The 18,395-nt window shown below is 37.3% G+C and overlaps 1 protein-coding gene across 5 annotated transcripts in view; it reads left to right on the forward strand.

Moving 5' to 3' along the window:
- The window catches only part of LOC141529080 (Krueppel-like factor 6), a 166,608-nt gene that overhangs the window by 116,026 nt on the left and 32,187 nt on the right, over positions 1–18,395 (forward strand). Inside the window, exon 2 of one of the 5 annotated variants that reach the window (XM_074245454.1) lies at positions 5,953–6,042. The exons of 3 other annotated variants lie outside the window; for them this stretch is intronic. The gene's annotated coding sequence lies outside the window, so the exon portion shown is untranslated. The remainder of the gene's footprint in view (positions 1–5,952; positions 6,043–18,395) is intronic. One more of the 5 variants, XM_074245455.1, reaches the window with a different exon arrangement.

The raw sequence follows: 18,395 nt of genomic DNA on the forward strand, positions 1-18,395 counted from the left end.
TGTTCGGTGTCTAGCTTTCATGCGGAAATATTCACATGAAAAGACACTAAAATTATTAAAGCTCTAAATCAATATTTCCCAACTCCAATAAAAGTTTTATAGATTCCCACATACTAGAGAACTTTTTCTACCGAAAAAGTAAACAATAATAAAAAAAAAAAAAAAAAAAAAAATATACACCTACAGTTATTTTTTGTTCGACATAAATGAATTTTTTTTCTCCCAAGCTATTTTCTGCGGCGATATATTGGTCAACTTCATAAAACGGTAATTAATTAAATTTGTGAGATAAAGTGTATTAGCGTGACGGCACACCGTGTTGTGATTAAGGGGTATCTTAGTGGATTAATAGAGGAAACTATTGTCGTAATTCATCCACCAGAAAATTAATGATTTAATTAATTTTGTTATGGCTTATAATAATTTGTGATTGACATGGTCAACATTGTATATCTAAATTTATATTATAACTTGATAAAAAATTAAAGATTTTATTTTTTTTACGTCCTGATGTCGAAATTTAAACAGCTGAAGCTGAGCGTGTGCGTCATCCACTAGCATAGCGTGTATATGAACCTTCTGACCCTCGTTTGCAGCAACCAAGAGGGTTGGTTTCTTCATAGTACACGCAAACATGCGACAAAGTAGTGAGTCATTTCTGAAAAAAAAAAAAAAACTAGATGGATAAAACATACTTTGTAACTCGGGCATATAAATAATTAGCCGCTGAAATATTCGACGCACGAGGGAGCACTGTGAGCTGGAATTAATTAATGAGAGTTTGGTAAATTCTAATCCCCGTATTTTTAGCATTTCTACATCAACAAGAGCGGAATTATTAAAAGGACAGATGAAAAATGAATATGCACACCACTTCCTCACTGAAAAAGAGCAGTTTTGATGCTGACAAGAAGTAAACATCGAAACTCGGAAGATAGTTCTCCTTTTAGAAGCACATTCAATTATTCGACGGTTTCGTTTGAACTCTATTTATACATTTGTGTAGACTCTTTTCCTCAGTCTCAACAGACGTCCCTTGCTTAAGTTTAAGGAGGAACTTTGACGCTCAAGTACCACCCGGAGATGGAAGGGAGGCTCGCTATCGTGTTTAACACAATGTGTGTTGAACGAGAGTCAGCGGTTGTTTGAAACCACGCGTGGAGATCAACGACGTGGCCAAGTGGTTTCGTGTCGGCGAATCACGCGCTGTTGCAACGCAAAATTTACTCGAGCATTATCGTGTTTCCAGATCAACTCATTCAACAACAACAACCCTCATACCCTTCTCCAGCTCCACTACTCCAGTGACTCCCTCCTTACCTTTCCCTTCCGTTGATATCCCATCTATACAACACACATCTCCCCCACCCACGCACAAACATGTACAGTAATAACAAATGTATGTTCAATGCATAAGTAGATTATTTATTAACTTCCGTCATACAGTTTCCGCTGGAATATTTAAAAGCTAAATGCTAATAACACGATTAACGATTACATCAATTACAGCAACAATTAAAATTATAATTCAACAATCTATCGCTGGCCTTTGCAATTACAGGATAATTATTTATAACAATAACGTTTTTGGTGGACGGTGAATTTGAAATAAAATTGATGATATTAAATACTTGAAACAATGCACTACTCATCGTTAATGTTTTAGAGTAGCATAAACCCGAAACAGAAATTGACCACTTGATAATATCAACATAAACGTGGATATAAATGTCGAGAGTTATGTACGCATGTTTCAAACTACCAACTGCTAACTGAACTGGATTCAGTGTATCCTGCTTGAAGGATGGATCATTTTATACAGAAGTGGTCGCTTTCAAGAGGCATTACGCGGCTTGCCCTACTGATGTTGCTATCATAAAGCATCGCTGATTCTGATGCTGAGCCCCATTAGCCAGACAATCTAATCATCTGATCGGGGTAGATGTCTCCACCGAATGGAATTAATGGAAATGATAAACTGACAATTCAAATATTCAAACACTTTAAAAACTGAATTGATTTTTCTGCCCAAGGCTGATATTGTATTTGCTGTGGATTTAATGCTTGCCGGATTGGCTCGTCAGTCAGTTAAATTTCTATTGATCAGAATCAATCAAATATGATGATAATTATTACGAAAGCACGCAAATAATTATTTATCGGGTCAATATGATTCGCTTGCTTTGCTTCTTTGTCCTCCATAAGCTGTATATTAGGTGCGATAGCGCTACGGACTCTGGATAACACTCTGGAAAGGGCCCTAAATTTAAAAAGCAGACAAACAACGATCGAAGGTCCACACGAACAACAACAACAACAGTTAGGAGCTGAACCGGTCAGGTGCAATACGGGATAAACATAAATAAATGTCAGACGTTTCGGTCAACGAATAAACGATACGCCCCGAGCATCCGATAGTAATAATTTCAATGAGAGCATGAGAGCTGCTTCATGCTATTAAATATCATCGGCAGGCATTGTTCCAAATATTTAAATAAATAAACTTGATTTTAAATTTATCATGCCAAAGTATTTATGAAAAGTTTTACTGACAATGAAATATACGCACTCTGAGAAGAAAAGAGACGGATAGATAGATAAATGAAGGAAGAAAGAGATGGAGATAGAAGCAGACTTCTAGGAAGAAAAATAGCTCAACTTTATTTAAAACTTATAAAAGAGAAAAGAATAAGAAAGCGAGAAAAGAATACGGATGATGGGAATTGAAAATCGTGAGGGATTTTTAAAGAATTGTTGGAGAAAAACCAGCCAGCCAGTCAGCCCGGAGCATACGGATGAATTTATGATTAAATTTGTTCATTGTTTCGTGAGTTAAATTTCAACTGACGGATAAAATCGATAGCTATTAACGGGGAATTGGTATGAATCTTACAGTTGGACCGAAAATTAAACACCATTAAATTACAATATCGGCTTTCACTGGAGCTTTAAAGTTGACAAAGTTGATACTTGCAAGAACTCTGGGATCTGTAGAGTAAGCGGTGATTGTTAGTAGCTTGACTGTGATGATATTGAGGCGTCGGTAGTGCAGGATGAAGCAAAACTTGGCTTAAAACTAGCACACGAGAGTCTCTTACGTAAATACATAACATGTCGCGGCGGAAACGTTGCGTCGCATTACCGAGTTTTAATTAACAGCTGCGGGACTATAATCCTAGTAGTACTGCTACAGTTAAGCCGAGTTGTCTGGTGTGTGAGGCTGCTAGAGATCTTGGTTATAGTTGTACAGAGAACTAAACCTAGTTGGTCCTAATACGACGAGAACTCGGTGCCATTAAGAAGCAGTAAAGCAATCCCACATAAGGAAGCTCAACCCATTGCTATTGATCTATCATTTTCACTTATCGCAGTTATAGTTTGTTGCAACTGTCACATCGGCTTATTTGCACCGTTTTAATGATGTGCCATCGAGCATCCAGTTGAGAAATTGGTAACAATTTATGTAAAAGTTTGATATGCTGCTCTTTGGAACTGGTATGATGGAAGTTTTGCGCAAAAAAAAAAAAAAATACTTGATTCGAGAAAAAAAATTTCATTTAAATTTTCACTTTTGCTTAAATTATCCAGTTCGAAATAATTTTCTTAAATCAAAAATTTTTTTCTTCGACCAAGTATTTTTTTTTTTTTTTTTTTTCAATTTAATTTACAATTACCAACACCTACTCAAAAATTAACCGGCAAAAAAGCAGACGCATATAGTCTCTGAAAAAGGCGTCTTTTCGTTTCGTTAGGTTATATTTTTTTTTTTTATATTTTTCCACATGTGTGTACCGGCGTCGTGAATATTTCTTTTGTGAGCTAGAGCCAGTTTAAACTCAGTGTCATCGTCTCTCTTTGCAGTTGAGAAAATTTTATTTTTAAAAATAGTAGAGAGAATTCAATGCTCTCAAATGTGTTGTCAGGAGAAAGGATGTCAAAAAGAAAAAAAAAATATTCCTTCTCCTCTTACTCGTACTTCTTATTCTACTCCTACTACTTTTTCAGAGCTCTAAGAGCTTTACATATGTGCTTTATATTTGTGTATTTGTATTTATATTCATATTTTGCTGTCTGTATAGACATAGATACAGATACAGATGCAAAGATTATTTACTTGACGAAACATATAAATAAAGTGGAATGAGAGTAAATCTAATGGTAAGCTTCGTGCAGACAACAATAAAAGAATTGAACTAATGGTATATAGGCTCCGTGGAACCGAAAATCCGCCAGGAAAATTAAGTTTCTTTCCTTTTCTAGGATACATACTTATGAGTGAAGATTTATAATAGACGTCGTAGACTATTTATTTAAAATCAACTGTCTTGATTTAAATAAAATTATCTTTCGAAGAAAAAAAATCATTTTTTAGAAATTTTTCAAGCTTTAAAAATTTTTTTTCAATATCTCTGAAAATTTTCATCCAGATAAATTTTCATAGCCATACAAGAAAATTTTTATAAATTCTGATATCTTGACTCAAAAAAAATTTACTTTAAATTAATTTAAATTTAAATTTACAGCAATTTTGTTTAAATGCAGAATGGATTGAGAGTATATCAAAGTAATTTAAATATTTACTTTATTCGATTTTAACAGAAAACTAAAAATCAGATTGAATTCAAAGGTTAGGTTTGGAAGTTTATTGGTTAAGCATTAAAATGCGTACTTAGAAGAACATGAGTGTGTGTTAGAATTCCGTTGACTGTTGTACAAACACTTTATTGGGATAGGTATATTTTGAGCTTGCCAGAACATTTTGTAGAGGATATATATATATATATATATATATGTATGAATTTATATTGAACACATGCGTGCGAATGGAGCCGGTAGATTGGAGAAGAGACAGGAAATTGCAAATTGCTGAGAGGCATACATGCCCAGAGTTTAGGGGCAGCGTTTGGGTAGCGGGTGAAAACGCTGTCCAACTCTGTTGGATACAAAATAATCAGATAAAGAGGGAGCCGACTCTGGAACCGAGAGTTCCCAGTTGAATCTGTAAATTGAGATTGGTTTCAAGTTTGATGAGAAGTTATGGATAACCAACTCAATTGTACATCAATCCTCCCCTCGGCGGAAGCCACTGATAATTCAATTTAATTGATATGAAAAGCCGTATTTCTATTACGATCATCATTATTATTATTATTGTTATTATTACTATTTCAAGTCTGCGTATCCGTTGATCAACCATCCCGATCGGTTTATTGAATTAGAGAGTAGTGAAATATTATTTTAGAATCAATGGTTCATCCATTTAAACATCAATTTGCGTTCAATTTATGAATTTGTGAAAAGCTCCGTTCTTTCTATCAATTGATTAAAAATTTATTGGGAGGCTTGTCGAAGCAGTGGATCAAGACCAGTGTGATCAGACGCGACGTTAACTGGTTTACTGCTCCGGAGCTTTCTTCTCCTTGAGGTATGTCATGTCGATTATAGTGTCTTGAGACAAGAGCCGAAATGAGAGTAAGGGCTTGTCACCAAGAGCAACGCCGACGAGCTTCCCGAGAAACTTCAAGCAAAAAGAGGAGCTTTAAGGAAAAAGAAAAACACCAAGAGAGTGGTTTATCTTCTTACGCCCCCGCTTTCTGTGAAAAGAGTTCTTTTGCTAAAGTCAAGTGGTTGCTCGCTTTAAGATTAATATTTCTTTTTTTTTTTTCTTAATGCTGTTTTTACATTGTAAAGCAATAATATTATGATAATTAGGCTCTCTGAGGGCTGATAAATTATTTATTTAGGTTATGCTAACGATTGGTTGTTTATTTTCAGTAGTAGTTTGAAAATCTTTTTTTTTTTTTTTTTTTTTTTTAATATTCCCATTCATAACTTTTAATATGTCCTGATAAATCATAAAATTTTTTCACGGGTAGCTTAAAAAGTTACCACTAAATTTTGAACTTGGATCAATACAGACTATTAACAATTGTTTAATATTTTTTGTTGCAGGTAAGCTGAAAGAACTTTTTTTATAACCCGTTATCCGACGGCTTATGTGCTGAAAATCATTAAGAGGTACATGCTCCAAAGTGCTGCCAGGTAGATATATATATTTCGGGTTCGGGGATTGGTTTTGTAGCCGGGTTTTAATTAAATGATATAACTTTCTGTTCACGATCCGGTGTTGAAAGTTTAATCGGGAATGCAGCGATATCGAAATGGTAGTCGGCGAAATAAGAAGCCAGTTCGAGGATTTGATAAATGTAAGAAAGGGAAAGAAGAGAAGGGTAAATTTTGTGTACTGGTAATGGCGACAGTAGGTTGGAAAACTCTTGGAGGATGAAATTAGCCCTTTCCTTCTTACCTTTGGTTTAGTTTCTGAAGTAGAAGCATAATTCACGCCTTTCCATTATCCTGTGCTCATTTTCCCGTGAATCCTACTCCCAACGCCCCCTAACTCATCTATGCAACGTCATCCCTCGAGCTGTTTATACTCGTATAGCATCCGGCGGGCTAAGAGCTGCTTATATACTGTATATACTACCACTCTTGCTATCTGAATCTATACACAATGTATATCTGTAGATGTGTACACAGGATAGAGCGAAAAAGGCTCATCATCTTTCCAACAATTTTCTTACCGCTAAAATATCAAGAGTCGTTGTGACTAAGCTTGCTGGATTTTATTAATCGCTTTTCCTTTTTATTAATCATCAAAAGAGCTGGATCTTGTTCGGTAAATATTTTAACATCATTTGTCTGTAATTTTTCAATTAGTTATCTCAAATATTAAACAAGCCTTGAACTTTTTCATTTTAAATTCATTTTAAATTGATAAATAGTAATTAAATATTACATTAAAATTCTATAAAAAGCCAACAAACCTTCCTCATTCCCTTTTCATTATTTTTTGCCCTCGCTTTGCTAAGCTCAGCTAATAACAGTGCGAAGGCAATCATGCACGGTCAAGTGTACCAATATTTTTCCCATGTCCGTTAAATATCCCGAGTTATCCAATTGTTAAGGACAATTTGATATTTAGACAGTAATTTGAGGACACGAGAAGAGGAAGATGAAACCACAAGCATTCTCATTCTATCCTACCTTTATGAAATCTCGGATAGGGGTTTCCCTTGTTCTGGACGTACGGCGAAAACCGTTTTGGTCATATGACGGGATTTTAATACGATTACCAGCGGATTCGTGTGGTAACCTGCGTGCTTTTAACCAAATGGACTATCTGGACTACAACGGTGATGTATATGTACGTGAGTTGGAACTACATTAAATGAGAGTAGAAAGCGAGCCCCACCAGTGTAGGATAGTGTAGTATAGTTGGCTACAGTGGAAGTGCCTTTCCTACTCGATTTCGAACCTCGTTGGTATTGTCCAGCAAAACTAAAAGGAAATGTGTTACGTGCTCGAAAGGAAGACAGGTTGGCTATCAAATTAGACGCTAGCTAACCTACAAAGTTATACCCACGGCAACAACCGATGGCTTTTAAGCTCCTCTCTGGTCCCTGGACCTTCAAAGTATCATTTAATTACATCTTTGTATTCCTTAATTTATTTACATTTATGTATTTATGTAGTGAATATTACTTTACACTGCAGTGTGTCATCATTTACCAATTTTCATCCCAACACAGAGCTAAGCATGTTGATGTTGATGGCTTTTTTTGATGACCCAGCAAACAGCTGGTATGACAACCCGGAAAATGCTGGTTTTGTTGCGCTAGAAACTCCACATGTTGATAGAAGATTTACGGTGATTTTTAATTAATAATTTCAATCATTAACGATGGAACTTTTGATCGATGCTAATGACAGTTAGATGATCATCATAATTCCAGATTTCATCGTTATATTTTTTTTTTTTTTTTGTAAGTTGGAACTCTAACGATAAGTTAAAAGGCTACGGACATATAATTGTATCTATGGGGATGGACAAAATACGGAATGGTAGATTCTACTCCAGTGAGATTACATCCATCCAGTAGATTTAGTGTGTGCTAAAAGCTGGACAAAGTTGAGTAAAAAGCTGAAAATCCTAAACAAGAATAATAAAATAAAAGTAAAAAAAACTAGTAACCAACAGTCACTAGACAGTAATTTATACTGTAAGTTGCAAAGTGAGAAAAATAGTACTGGGTTGTAGAATTTCACCGCCAAGACAACACACAGTGGTTTATGTTGACTAAGCCGTGTATAGTAGCTGGCGTAAGGGGTTGACGATGTTTACGAGTTTTTACTTCGCTTTAGCCCTCCTTTCATCCTCCCCTTGGCAGCCCCATAGTATCAGGGGTGTGTTAAAGTATAGTCAAGTGTGTAAATTCACACAGGTACACTGCAAGGGAAAAACGTGCACCCCAGCTCGACAGCCAACCTACCGTTAACAATATTTTTTATTTAACTTTTTCTGCTCTACACTACGGCATATTTATCACTTTTATACCTACGATCTCTATATTTATGAAAAATATATAGATTACTTATTCATACCTTTATCAAAGATTTATTCGGCATTGCGAACAGCTCCCAGCTTTGATCGATTTTACCAACGTACAAAGTTACGGATCAGGTTATTTTACTACATTGAAGCTGTTAAATTTGAGTAGATAGTGCTTACCTAACCTTTATTTATAGAAGTTTTAATGATAGTTCATAGAACTTATTACGACGCTAGTTGTACTATGGTGGTGCGCTGCTAAAAGAGCAGATTCTTAGAACTGGTAACTTTTTCAAATTCTTTTTTAGATCGTAAATTTTACGAGCTTTTCTTAGATAAATAGGATATAAATCATTCCTATTTAATTTTAAGTGTAAAGCTTCAAAATTTTTGAATATGCATTCAATAGACAAAAAATAGATATGTTAAATTTCTTGTAAAAACATAAAGTTATTTAATTAAACTATAGATGCTTGTGCGATAAAAATGTCAGTCAAAACTTACAAATCAAGAAAACAGATAATGGAAAATTGAAATGTAGCGTTTACATCGCTGTAAAATGGGTAATAGGTTAATAAACGTTGGAACAAGCTAAACCGAGCAGATGTTTGTGTAACCGTTAAAAAACTTAGCTTCCGGTAGTGTCCATGATAGTCATTTACCGGCATGGATTCTAATACTTCAATGTATACCAGAAATATGAATTTTCGGTACATTTTTTTTTTTTTTTTTTTTTTTTTGAAGAATGAAGCAAATGGGATAATAAAAATGATAAAGGAAAAAAACTAGCACCCGGATTTTAAATGGAAGAAAAAATATTTGATAGACAATAAACGAATTTTCTATGACATCTCTCGTGTATTCAATCGCACGAATAAAATCTCTTGCGACTAAAATCGGACGTCAGTTGAGAGAGCGATCCAATTTATCAATCCGCCAATTAATGGAGGTATTCGTAGAGAGTGTGAAAGAGTGCGATTTGGCGCTGGTGGTGGTATAGCGAGTACCCAGCGCAGAATGCTGAGTATAGCGGTGTAGATAGTGGATAGCAGATATAGAGAATAGAGTATAGACTATAAACTATATGTATGTATAGCAGAGAGAATAGACAGACGGGTGTGTTGGAAAAGCTGTGAATAGTGTGCTGCTGGAGTAAATCGATATCCATTCCTAATTCACTGCCGGCAGTAGATCGGAATTTAAATACTCTGGCCCGTATTCACATAGCTCCGAGAGCTGAGAGTTTAGAGTTTGAGGAGAATGGCGGGTAGGGTGAGCAGTATCCTGGTTCGATAACGGATGAGCTTTCGGGTCACCATCACCATCACCAAAGAGACGATACTACCTTCTACCTACAGCAGGAGGCAAGAGTCTCAAACAGAGGATCTCCTGCAGCAGCAGCAGCAGCAGCAGCAGCAGCAGCAGCAGCAGCAGCCTCCTCCTGATCGCAGTCTTGGTATCTCTAATTTCCACAGGCATCTGAACCCTCCTCAGTTAACCATTGCAGCCAAGGGTGACTTGAAGGATTAGTCTCAAGGTCTAATTATTTGAGCGAGCTACCCTCCAGGATTTTCTCTAGTTAAATCATCCGGAAGATTTTACGCTTCCTCGTTGAAACCACGTGCTCAAGCTGAAAAGTTAATCTCATTTCCCGAGAAAATTATCCAACATTTTAATCTCGCCTACTTTATCTTTATGATTCAACATTTCAACATTTCTTTTGGGTTTATGCTTTCCGTAAAGTTTTGTTTGCGTGGATTCTACAGAAAGAAAACTAAACGACTCAATAGCATTCATTTTCATTCAACAATCTTGAGTGCAATGTTCCGTGAAAAAATAAGAAGGATAATTTTCATATTAGGCAGTTTAAAAATTTTTTGTTGGGTCAGTAATTTAAATCGGAGATTCCGTCAAGTTTCCTGAAGCGTTGTTCGATGTTTGTCATGTGAACCCCCGAGAAATAAATCATATAAGCAATAAGTGTGTATACAACCACTTTATTTTTTCTCTCGTACACTTCTCAACGATTTTTATCTCGAAAAGCAGTGCAAGAGTAGACGAACGTGTGTTTACAACAAGGAAGACCTGCTGTGACCCGCACCTACAGAACAATAAATAACATCAGGAGTGAGGGTGCCTTGGATTCGATTTGTTTTCCCTTGAGCTTCACAGTCGGGTGCGAACGATGCCGATCAATCGTCGTGGCGAAGGGGTTGCGTTGGCAAAGGACAAAGACACTAAAATATCTCTTTCTCTGTCAAACTACCTCGGTTATTTTACCAGGATTGTTCAGTGTTCAACACGGAAAAGTGAACCGGATGCCAAGTAGAACTGCCAAGCCTTCTATGGGCAACGGAGAAGCGGAAGTTTATGTCCAAAGGGAGTCCCGATATCAGGTTATTGGATAGGAGAGCTTTCATTAACAACAACCTTTCGGGCCGTACAACTACTGGTCAGTCCATTCTCTGGCAATCTTGATCTTCAATAGGCTCCGGCTGTCAATAGCCGTCCCTTTGTAAGGATTGTTGATTACGCGTTTGCCGATGCGACCCGATTGTCGCCGGGAGACACTTTATGGGAGCTATTTTTCATATCTAATGATCCGACATCGTGCTATTGATTATCAACTTACGCTCCAGCAAGGATGAGGCTTGTCTCACGAGCCAGCTTTTAGAAAGAAACTTGAACCGCTCACTCATGATGTAACTCTGTGTCATCTATGAGTTATTGCCAGGGAGTCTCACTGCTTGGAAAAAGCTACTTAAAACTTTTTAAGTGTCCCCTAAGTGACGTTATGAGGCAATTACTTGCGTTTCCTTTCTTTCGGTTTCCACTCGAGTGCCAGACTCATTTTTTCCAGGTTATTCCATATTTTTGCTCTAACATTCAGATTTAAACTTGCCTTTTTACTTTTTTCTGTTTCAACCATTTCACTAAAAACTTTACATCTATATTTTAATTCGTACGTTGTTGAAAAAATTATGAGTTCGCAGAATGTGGGCTGATAGTAATAGTAGGTAGCGTACTCGTACGAATACGATCTACGTGCAACCGATCAGTCGATTTTAATGCATGATTATGTGAATGAATCCCGCGTTGAGGGTCTCTAAGCTCTACGCTCACCAGTGGTAAGCCCCACTACGCGTGTGCTAAAATCGATAGGCTTGCGTTGGAGCTCTACTATTGGATAGTTATTTGCAGTTTGCGCAAGTTTAAACGCCATGTCCTCCTCTTTTTAAGCCTTTTTTATCCCCTAACAATGGGAATTGAAATTTTTAATTGCCCATCATTGTCCTGATCCTCGTTCTCGTCCTCACTGCAGGGAAACTAGTTCGCGAAAAAATAGACTACAAAGTTGCATTAAGATGCAAGAGGAATGGGAAAAACAAGGAAGACATCTGATATATTGTATCCGATACACGTATCATCCATCTTCGGAGCTGTAACGCCCGGTGCATACGATATCCCAGCGGCACATTCATGGATATGATATCGTATCGAAAGATACCGAGAATATCGGTGTGCACGTCTCGTGGGACCTTTTCACGATAGCCAGACGATAGTACACTTATTACTTCAACAGCTCTTACCTTATTGCTAAACTACCCAACCTTTCAGAGACATATTTCTGTCTGGATATCATTTTCCACTAAACCTTCCCGTTGTGTTATTATTATTGCACGCTATATTGTATTTTATCGATGCACACAAACTTATATTTTAATAAACAAAAACAACCTAGAGATTAAACTGATACAAAATCAGCTTGACGATTTAATGAGAAAAGCTCCGTTAATTTATCATACTTTTATTCTATTGAATATTCTTGTGTAAGTATGTACCTTAAAGTTGCTTGAAGTCTATACAGCCGTGGTTTCTTGGTTATAAGTTAACCATAGAAAAGTTGGCTGGTGTATAACTATAAGACAGGATGAGGACGACGACAACGAGTTCCAGGACTTTAATTCACCCCCGGCAGATCCACGACCCCCGTTTGGCTACTACCGAGGGATTAGAACTCTCCGGGAGGAACTGCATAAGCTGCCGTAGTTGTAGTACCAGTGGGAGGAGTACAAGAAGTAGGAGGAGCTCGTAAAATGATGAGCAAGAATGAGATAAGAGAAGAGGTGATGAAAATAAGGGCAGTGTTGTAAGAGCCAGTGTAAACGAAATGCGTGTTTTTCTTGGTTAAGTTCTGCTTGGAGTTACAACAAAGCTAAAGCTACCAGGCTGTTATATTTTAAAGGAAGTTCAAGCTTACCCGCTTCTTGCTGGTTCGTTACTGCAACCGAGTTTAGGCGCCGCCATTTATTATTGTTCTATCCTTGGATACATGAACACCGTTTCGAACTCAGACATCAGGTGTGGATTTGTTAGTTTCTTTTGCTCCTACTAAACTTTTGCTTGATCTGACGATATGGGAGCACAATTTTTGGTTAATCCATTGAAACAAATCTTGAGCATTAATCCTTGTGCTGAACAGGCCAGACCAAAACTGGAGTGAGAGTAAAAAAGATAAGTTATAAGTTATAAGTTATGAGTAATGATATCAACAGTTGGTGCTGGATATTGTGCGTTAAAAATACACTCAGCTAACAATAATCCCTTGGAGATGAAGCAGTCTAAGGCTGGACATTTCTCCACTCAGTTACGTTGGAATATCCATTAGTTACAACAGAACCGGCTCTGTCGACGAAGCACGGTATTTCCCTTGTGTACAGCGTCTGGTTTACCTTACCCCTTCGTAGCTACCCTCTTTGTGGCGTCCCTGGTGTACTGGCGTCGTACGACGTACGACCTACGACGCGCGTGTACCTTTACCGTTTATTTGCCGGAAGCACAGAAGTAAGAGTACGTTCAGGGAGAAGACATTGCATACAGCCCCTCCTAAATACACACATACCTCTATGTATATTTACATCTACATGTACATGTTTGAGGAGATATGTGTGGGTTATAAATACATATCCCCATATACGTACACATACTCCTATATCTATATGCATATCCCTCAGCCACAGTCTCAGCCTCAGCCTCAACCGATTGAATTTCATGATGGAGCGGCAGCAACCCTCGGGATCGTCAGCACGAATCAATTTCGCATCGCGGTTAAATTGCTCTTATCCCGTACCGATCGCTCTATACGATTAATAAATAGTTGATTGTATGATTGTACGACTACTCAGTATACAGTTGTGATTTGGTGGAGTTTCCGCCCCTAAAGGAATGATGCTGAAAAAGATGAATTTCATAAACAGACCCTTGAAAAAACATTAGACCAATCAATTTGGTGTTCCCTTTTGATTGTTCTTGTGTTTCCCAGAATTATCAACCCCTGCAGGTTAGTTGTTACCCAAACAATATTAAATCTGTGAGCTCTAAATTAAAATGCGAATAACTTTGAATGTGAAAGCTATAAGGGAAACAAAGAGGATGATATTGAGTAGAGGGCTTGATGACTGTTTCAGAAGTAGGAGAAGAACTATGAACAACAGAGCTGAGAGTATTAGTGACTGTATGTATAGATTTTATTTGAGGAAAATCCGGGCAGTGTTAATTTTCCAGTGGACGATCGCATGCCGGAAACTCACGAGCACACCCTGCATCAGCTTAAATAAGAGAGCCCCTACGAGGGTTACAATGGACTAGCAAATGCAATATAGAGTTTGATTGAAGGCGGGGATAAGGGCGATGTGCAGCAAGTATCTGCTCAGCTACTAGTCTCAAATTATTGTTGATTAAAGGCATTGTCGGTGAGCTTTAGTATAATCTGATGCACTCCCAACTGACTTTGAGATTTACCCTTTATAAACTCTACTGTAGCAGCTATCGGACTGCTCGCCAGTCATCAGTCACCAGTAACCAGTCGACATAACATCCATCCAGTATTTACTGATTTTAATACCGGGCATCTCGTCTCGTGGGAGCAAATCAACGCACAAAGGGTGACCAAGAAATGAATAAACGAGAATTTTAAAACTCTGGGAGTGAGAGAGACAGTCTGGGCGGATATTGACGGACGTGTGAGTCAGGGCGGGAGAGGTCGTATGTCACAGGATGGTAAAATTAGAGGAAACCAACGAGCCACCCCTTGACAGCTTTCAATTTCACGGCCGGGGCACTTTCCTGCGTGTACTCTCTGTGCCATGGACCAGTGTCTCTTCTCTCTTACTGGTTGGTGCTCATCATACTCTGCTAGCTTCTAATATATCTATGTCCATTATATGGTCTTGTATGCACTTGAAAGCTTTCAGTGCCTGGTACAAGTCAAACTTCACTGCACTAACTTAACAAATTCGCATCAACGGTTATTCATTGACGCTTGCTGTCACTCGTAGCTTCAGTACCCACTTTTGCTTTCAACACCTATTCATAATTCAAGTTGTGTAACCAATCCCATCAACTCTAAGCCTAGTCTCTTGATAGAAGAGGTTTATAAAAAGTCATCGCAACACACATGGGTCCAAGGAATACTCTATTTATTTGGGTAGCTCGTAAATCCTTTTAATGGGGTGATTCTTCAGTCAACATTTACGTCAAGATGATGATAGTGTGCGTAGGTAATACCAAAAAAAATCGAAAGGGCAACCTAAACTTCTCTATACTCTACAGAATTCTCTGAAACTATAGACTCTAAGTTGATTGAGGTACTAAGACACCTCTGAGAAAAGAGATTGAGAATGGCTGAGCGAAAAAGGGTCTTATAAAAGACCTTACACATCCCCCTTTCTTCTTTAAGTCGCCTCAGGGCTAACAGACTACATAATCATAGCCACGGGAAAGCTGAGCACGGAGAAATCTTTATATCTCAGTATAATGACGTCGTTATACCAACGACATACTCAAATAATCAGATTTTTTAATAGTTTAGACGAAAAATAAGATTTTATATAATGTAAATATAATCTTTTGATGGAAAAACGTCGGTTATAATAAACAAATTTTATTTTAATTTAAAGTAACAAATAGTTTTATTAAAAAATTAATTAATTTATTACTGAAACTAAACTCATTTGTAACTACAACATATTTTTGTGTAATCCTGTATTTTTTTTATTCCAACGAAATTATTTTTATGAGTGTAAATATCAATGGAAATATGAATAAATATTGCACAACAGATGAGTTAAATCCGAAGTAACATTTCATTAAATTCTGTTGATGTTTACCCGGCTGTTCGTAAATTCGGATTCGTATACGAGTGTATATAAATTATTATTGTTTCCTCTTGAAAAATGAACCAGATAAACCAAAAACGAATAGAGATGGAGCCAGGAGCAGAGACCGAGACAGATAACGTTAATCCAATAAAAAAAACCTACTTTAGTGAATTTAAGAACTCATGTACGTCGTATTCGAATGTAATAATTTGGTTCTACCGATGCCAAAGTATTAGTAACAAAGAAGATATATTTACAAGTACGTACATTATTATATATTATACATGAATGTGGGTTGTAGGTGAACGAAAATAAAGCTCCTGTCGAGTGGATTAAGAGTGCGCACGTCGTTTCTCTTATCCTTTCCTCTCCTGTACTTCCTTACCAGCATTTTCTTTCTTAATCTTTAAGGTTTATCGAGGCCGACGTAAATCTGCCACGGGGCGCCAGACCCTCCCCACATCTCTTATCGACTGAGTCCGCCTTTTCTTCCTCTTACGCCAACTCTGAATCTATTTCCTTCTCTCCGTAACCACACACTCATGTCTCATGTCTTTGCTTTCGTTTTCCCTTCATCCACGTGGGATTTTCTCTTAGTTCTCTCTTTTAGATCAATACTTGTGTATCACCCACCAAAGAACCGTTTAAAAATGATTAATTCCGTTTAATAATCTCGTTTAAAAATATTATATCGCTGTTTTTAGCCCAAATTGTACGATACACTGCATAGTTGTTCAACTTTTTCCGAACCGCGTTAAGTAATTCAGGTCTAATGGAGTCAGCTTCACATTTTGTGCCCACGACAGAGACTGTCATAGATGTGGACGTAAATAATTTACGAGGCGCCGCTGCTAGAGGGGTCGTCATGGCGACAGATTACGAGAAAGAGAAGAAAGAAAGAGAGAAGAGTGAAAAAAAAAAAGAAAAAGATCCAGAGCAAAATAAAATAAAAGAATCTACTTACTCTCGTCTTCTAGAAATCGACTACTCAATTCTTTGTTTATAGCAGAGTAGTACTCTCTTTCTCAAAGGAAAGCACGGCATTTGTTCCAACGAATTCCTCCGACTTGCTCCCACTGACTGGTAATTTAGTTCATCCTCGCTACTATTTTCTGAAACAGACACTCTCAGATTTTATACTTTACGAGTCCCTTCAACCTTAAACTTGCGTTGTTTTTCCCGACGGAGAGTTGTTTTTCATTTTATACAGCCAAATACTTCTTTATTAATGATTGTTAGGCGTAATAAAATGCGAATACACTTGCTATGTACGTTATTGCGGAACAGGCTTTGATTCATGAAATAAAGTTTGCGCTGTGATCTTATTGATGCACATGAAGCGTCTATAGAGCAACGTCTTTTTATAAAAACAGTCAAGGTAAAATGCAACAAGCCGTCTATTGACCGTCTGAGAGTGTCTTAATCAGTGTAACCAAGGCTCGGGAGTTTCACGGCCTAATTCCTTAGAACACAAGCTCTCTTTAGAGCTTTTGATCGTCGTTGCTTTCGTTTCTTGGTCAATCTACGGACCACATATTGCCTTGCCGTCATAAATATTTACTTAAGCTGTATAAATTGTGCTTAGACTCGAAAAAAGGCTCAACTGCTTTCAGTTTAATTGCTAGTACAGGAAAAGTCATTTTTACCCGTACTCGGCAAAAAAAAAATAAATTAAAGGTAAAGTTGGAATTAAAGGGTAAGGCTAAGGGTCGATTTATGTACCGAGTGAGGAATGACATTGCTGCTACTGAGGGAAGCCCGTTCATTGGATTTTTTTTTTATTCTTGCTTATTGAAAGCCGCGTGGAACTTGAATTAGAGAAACACTCGACCGAGGTAGATGCAATTTCTTTTCAATTACATCTACTTGACTTTAAGAGGAATGGTAAAATCTCAATGAGGGTCCGCTATTTTTACTTTTTTTTTTTTTTTTTTTTTTTTTCTTGAGAATAGACTGGAACATAAAATGTAATCTCGGCACGATAAAAAAGCCTTCTACGGTTAAATCGGGTAAGCAAGTATACAAAGAAAGGATGGTTTGAGTTTGCAGAAGAGCGCACTTGTCCCACACACCGGCGAGGTAATTTTACTCTAAAACATCCAATGAATTTCATAAGCTCGAGTGCTGCGAATGTTACTTTGTTGAGTAAAATGTGCAAAATCAACCCAAAAAAATTTTTTAATTATTTTTGTGTTGTTTGATGGCTTGTTTTTAATGTTCTGCAAAAAAATTTTGAGCTAACCTGATTTATTAGAACATTAACGAGCCGGGTTAAATCAATAATATTATTATTGTGATTATTATTATTAAAGAGTGTTTGATTGAGCGTGCTTATGAAACCCCAAGTATCTTAACGCGTTGTTTGTAATTGATTTCCATTTTCAATCTACTCTGTTCACATTATATTTTAATAAAATAGAGCTTTGGGGGTATTATCATAAAAGAGGCTAAAATAAGAAAAATGAATACATAAAGCAGCAAAGAACGGTTCTTGGTTTTCGGTAGTCGATAGTCGGTGGGTATATTATAATATACCAGGATTTTCATCGGCTCCTACACTACAACAGGGCGATGGGAGTCCCGCAGGTGGTGAAAGACTGAGAGTAATAGCGAATCACCGATGCAATCTCAAAGGTTGACGCTTCAGAGTAGAAGAAAAAGGGTGAAGATGAAAAAAATTTTAAATAGAAAAGGAACAAGAGTAAAAAATACGAAGGCGAAGTGGTTGCCGTGTGACCCTCGTCAACGAGCGTGCGTCCGCTATCTGGAGGCGGAATCGATCGCTGGTTCGGGTGGAATCTTAATGGATCCAGGGGATTGCTTGGGATCTTCACTCGAGGCAA

The sequence above is a fragment of the Cotesia typhae genome, unplaced genomic scaffold (genome assembly GCF_013202065.1).
Source record: "Cotesia typhae breed Kobodo isofemale line unplaced genomic scaffold, CoteBio_Ctyphae contig_44, whole genome shotgun sequence".
NCBI lineage: Eukaryota > Metazoa > Arthropoda > Insecta > Hymenoptera > Braconidae > Cotesia > Cotesia typhae.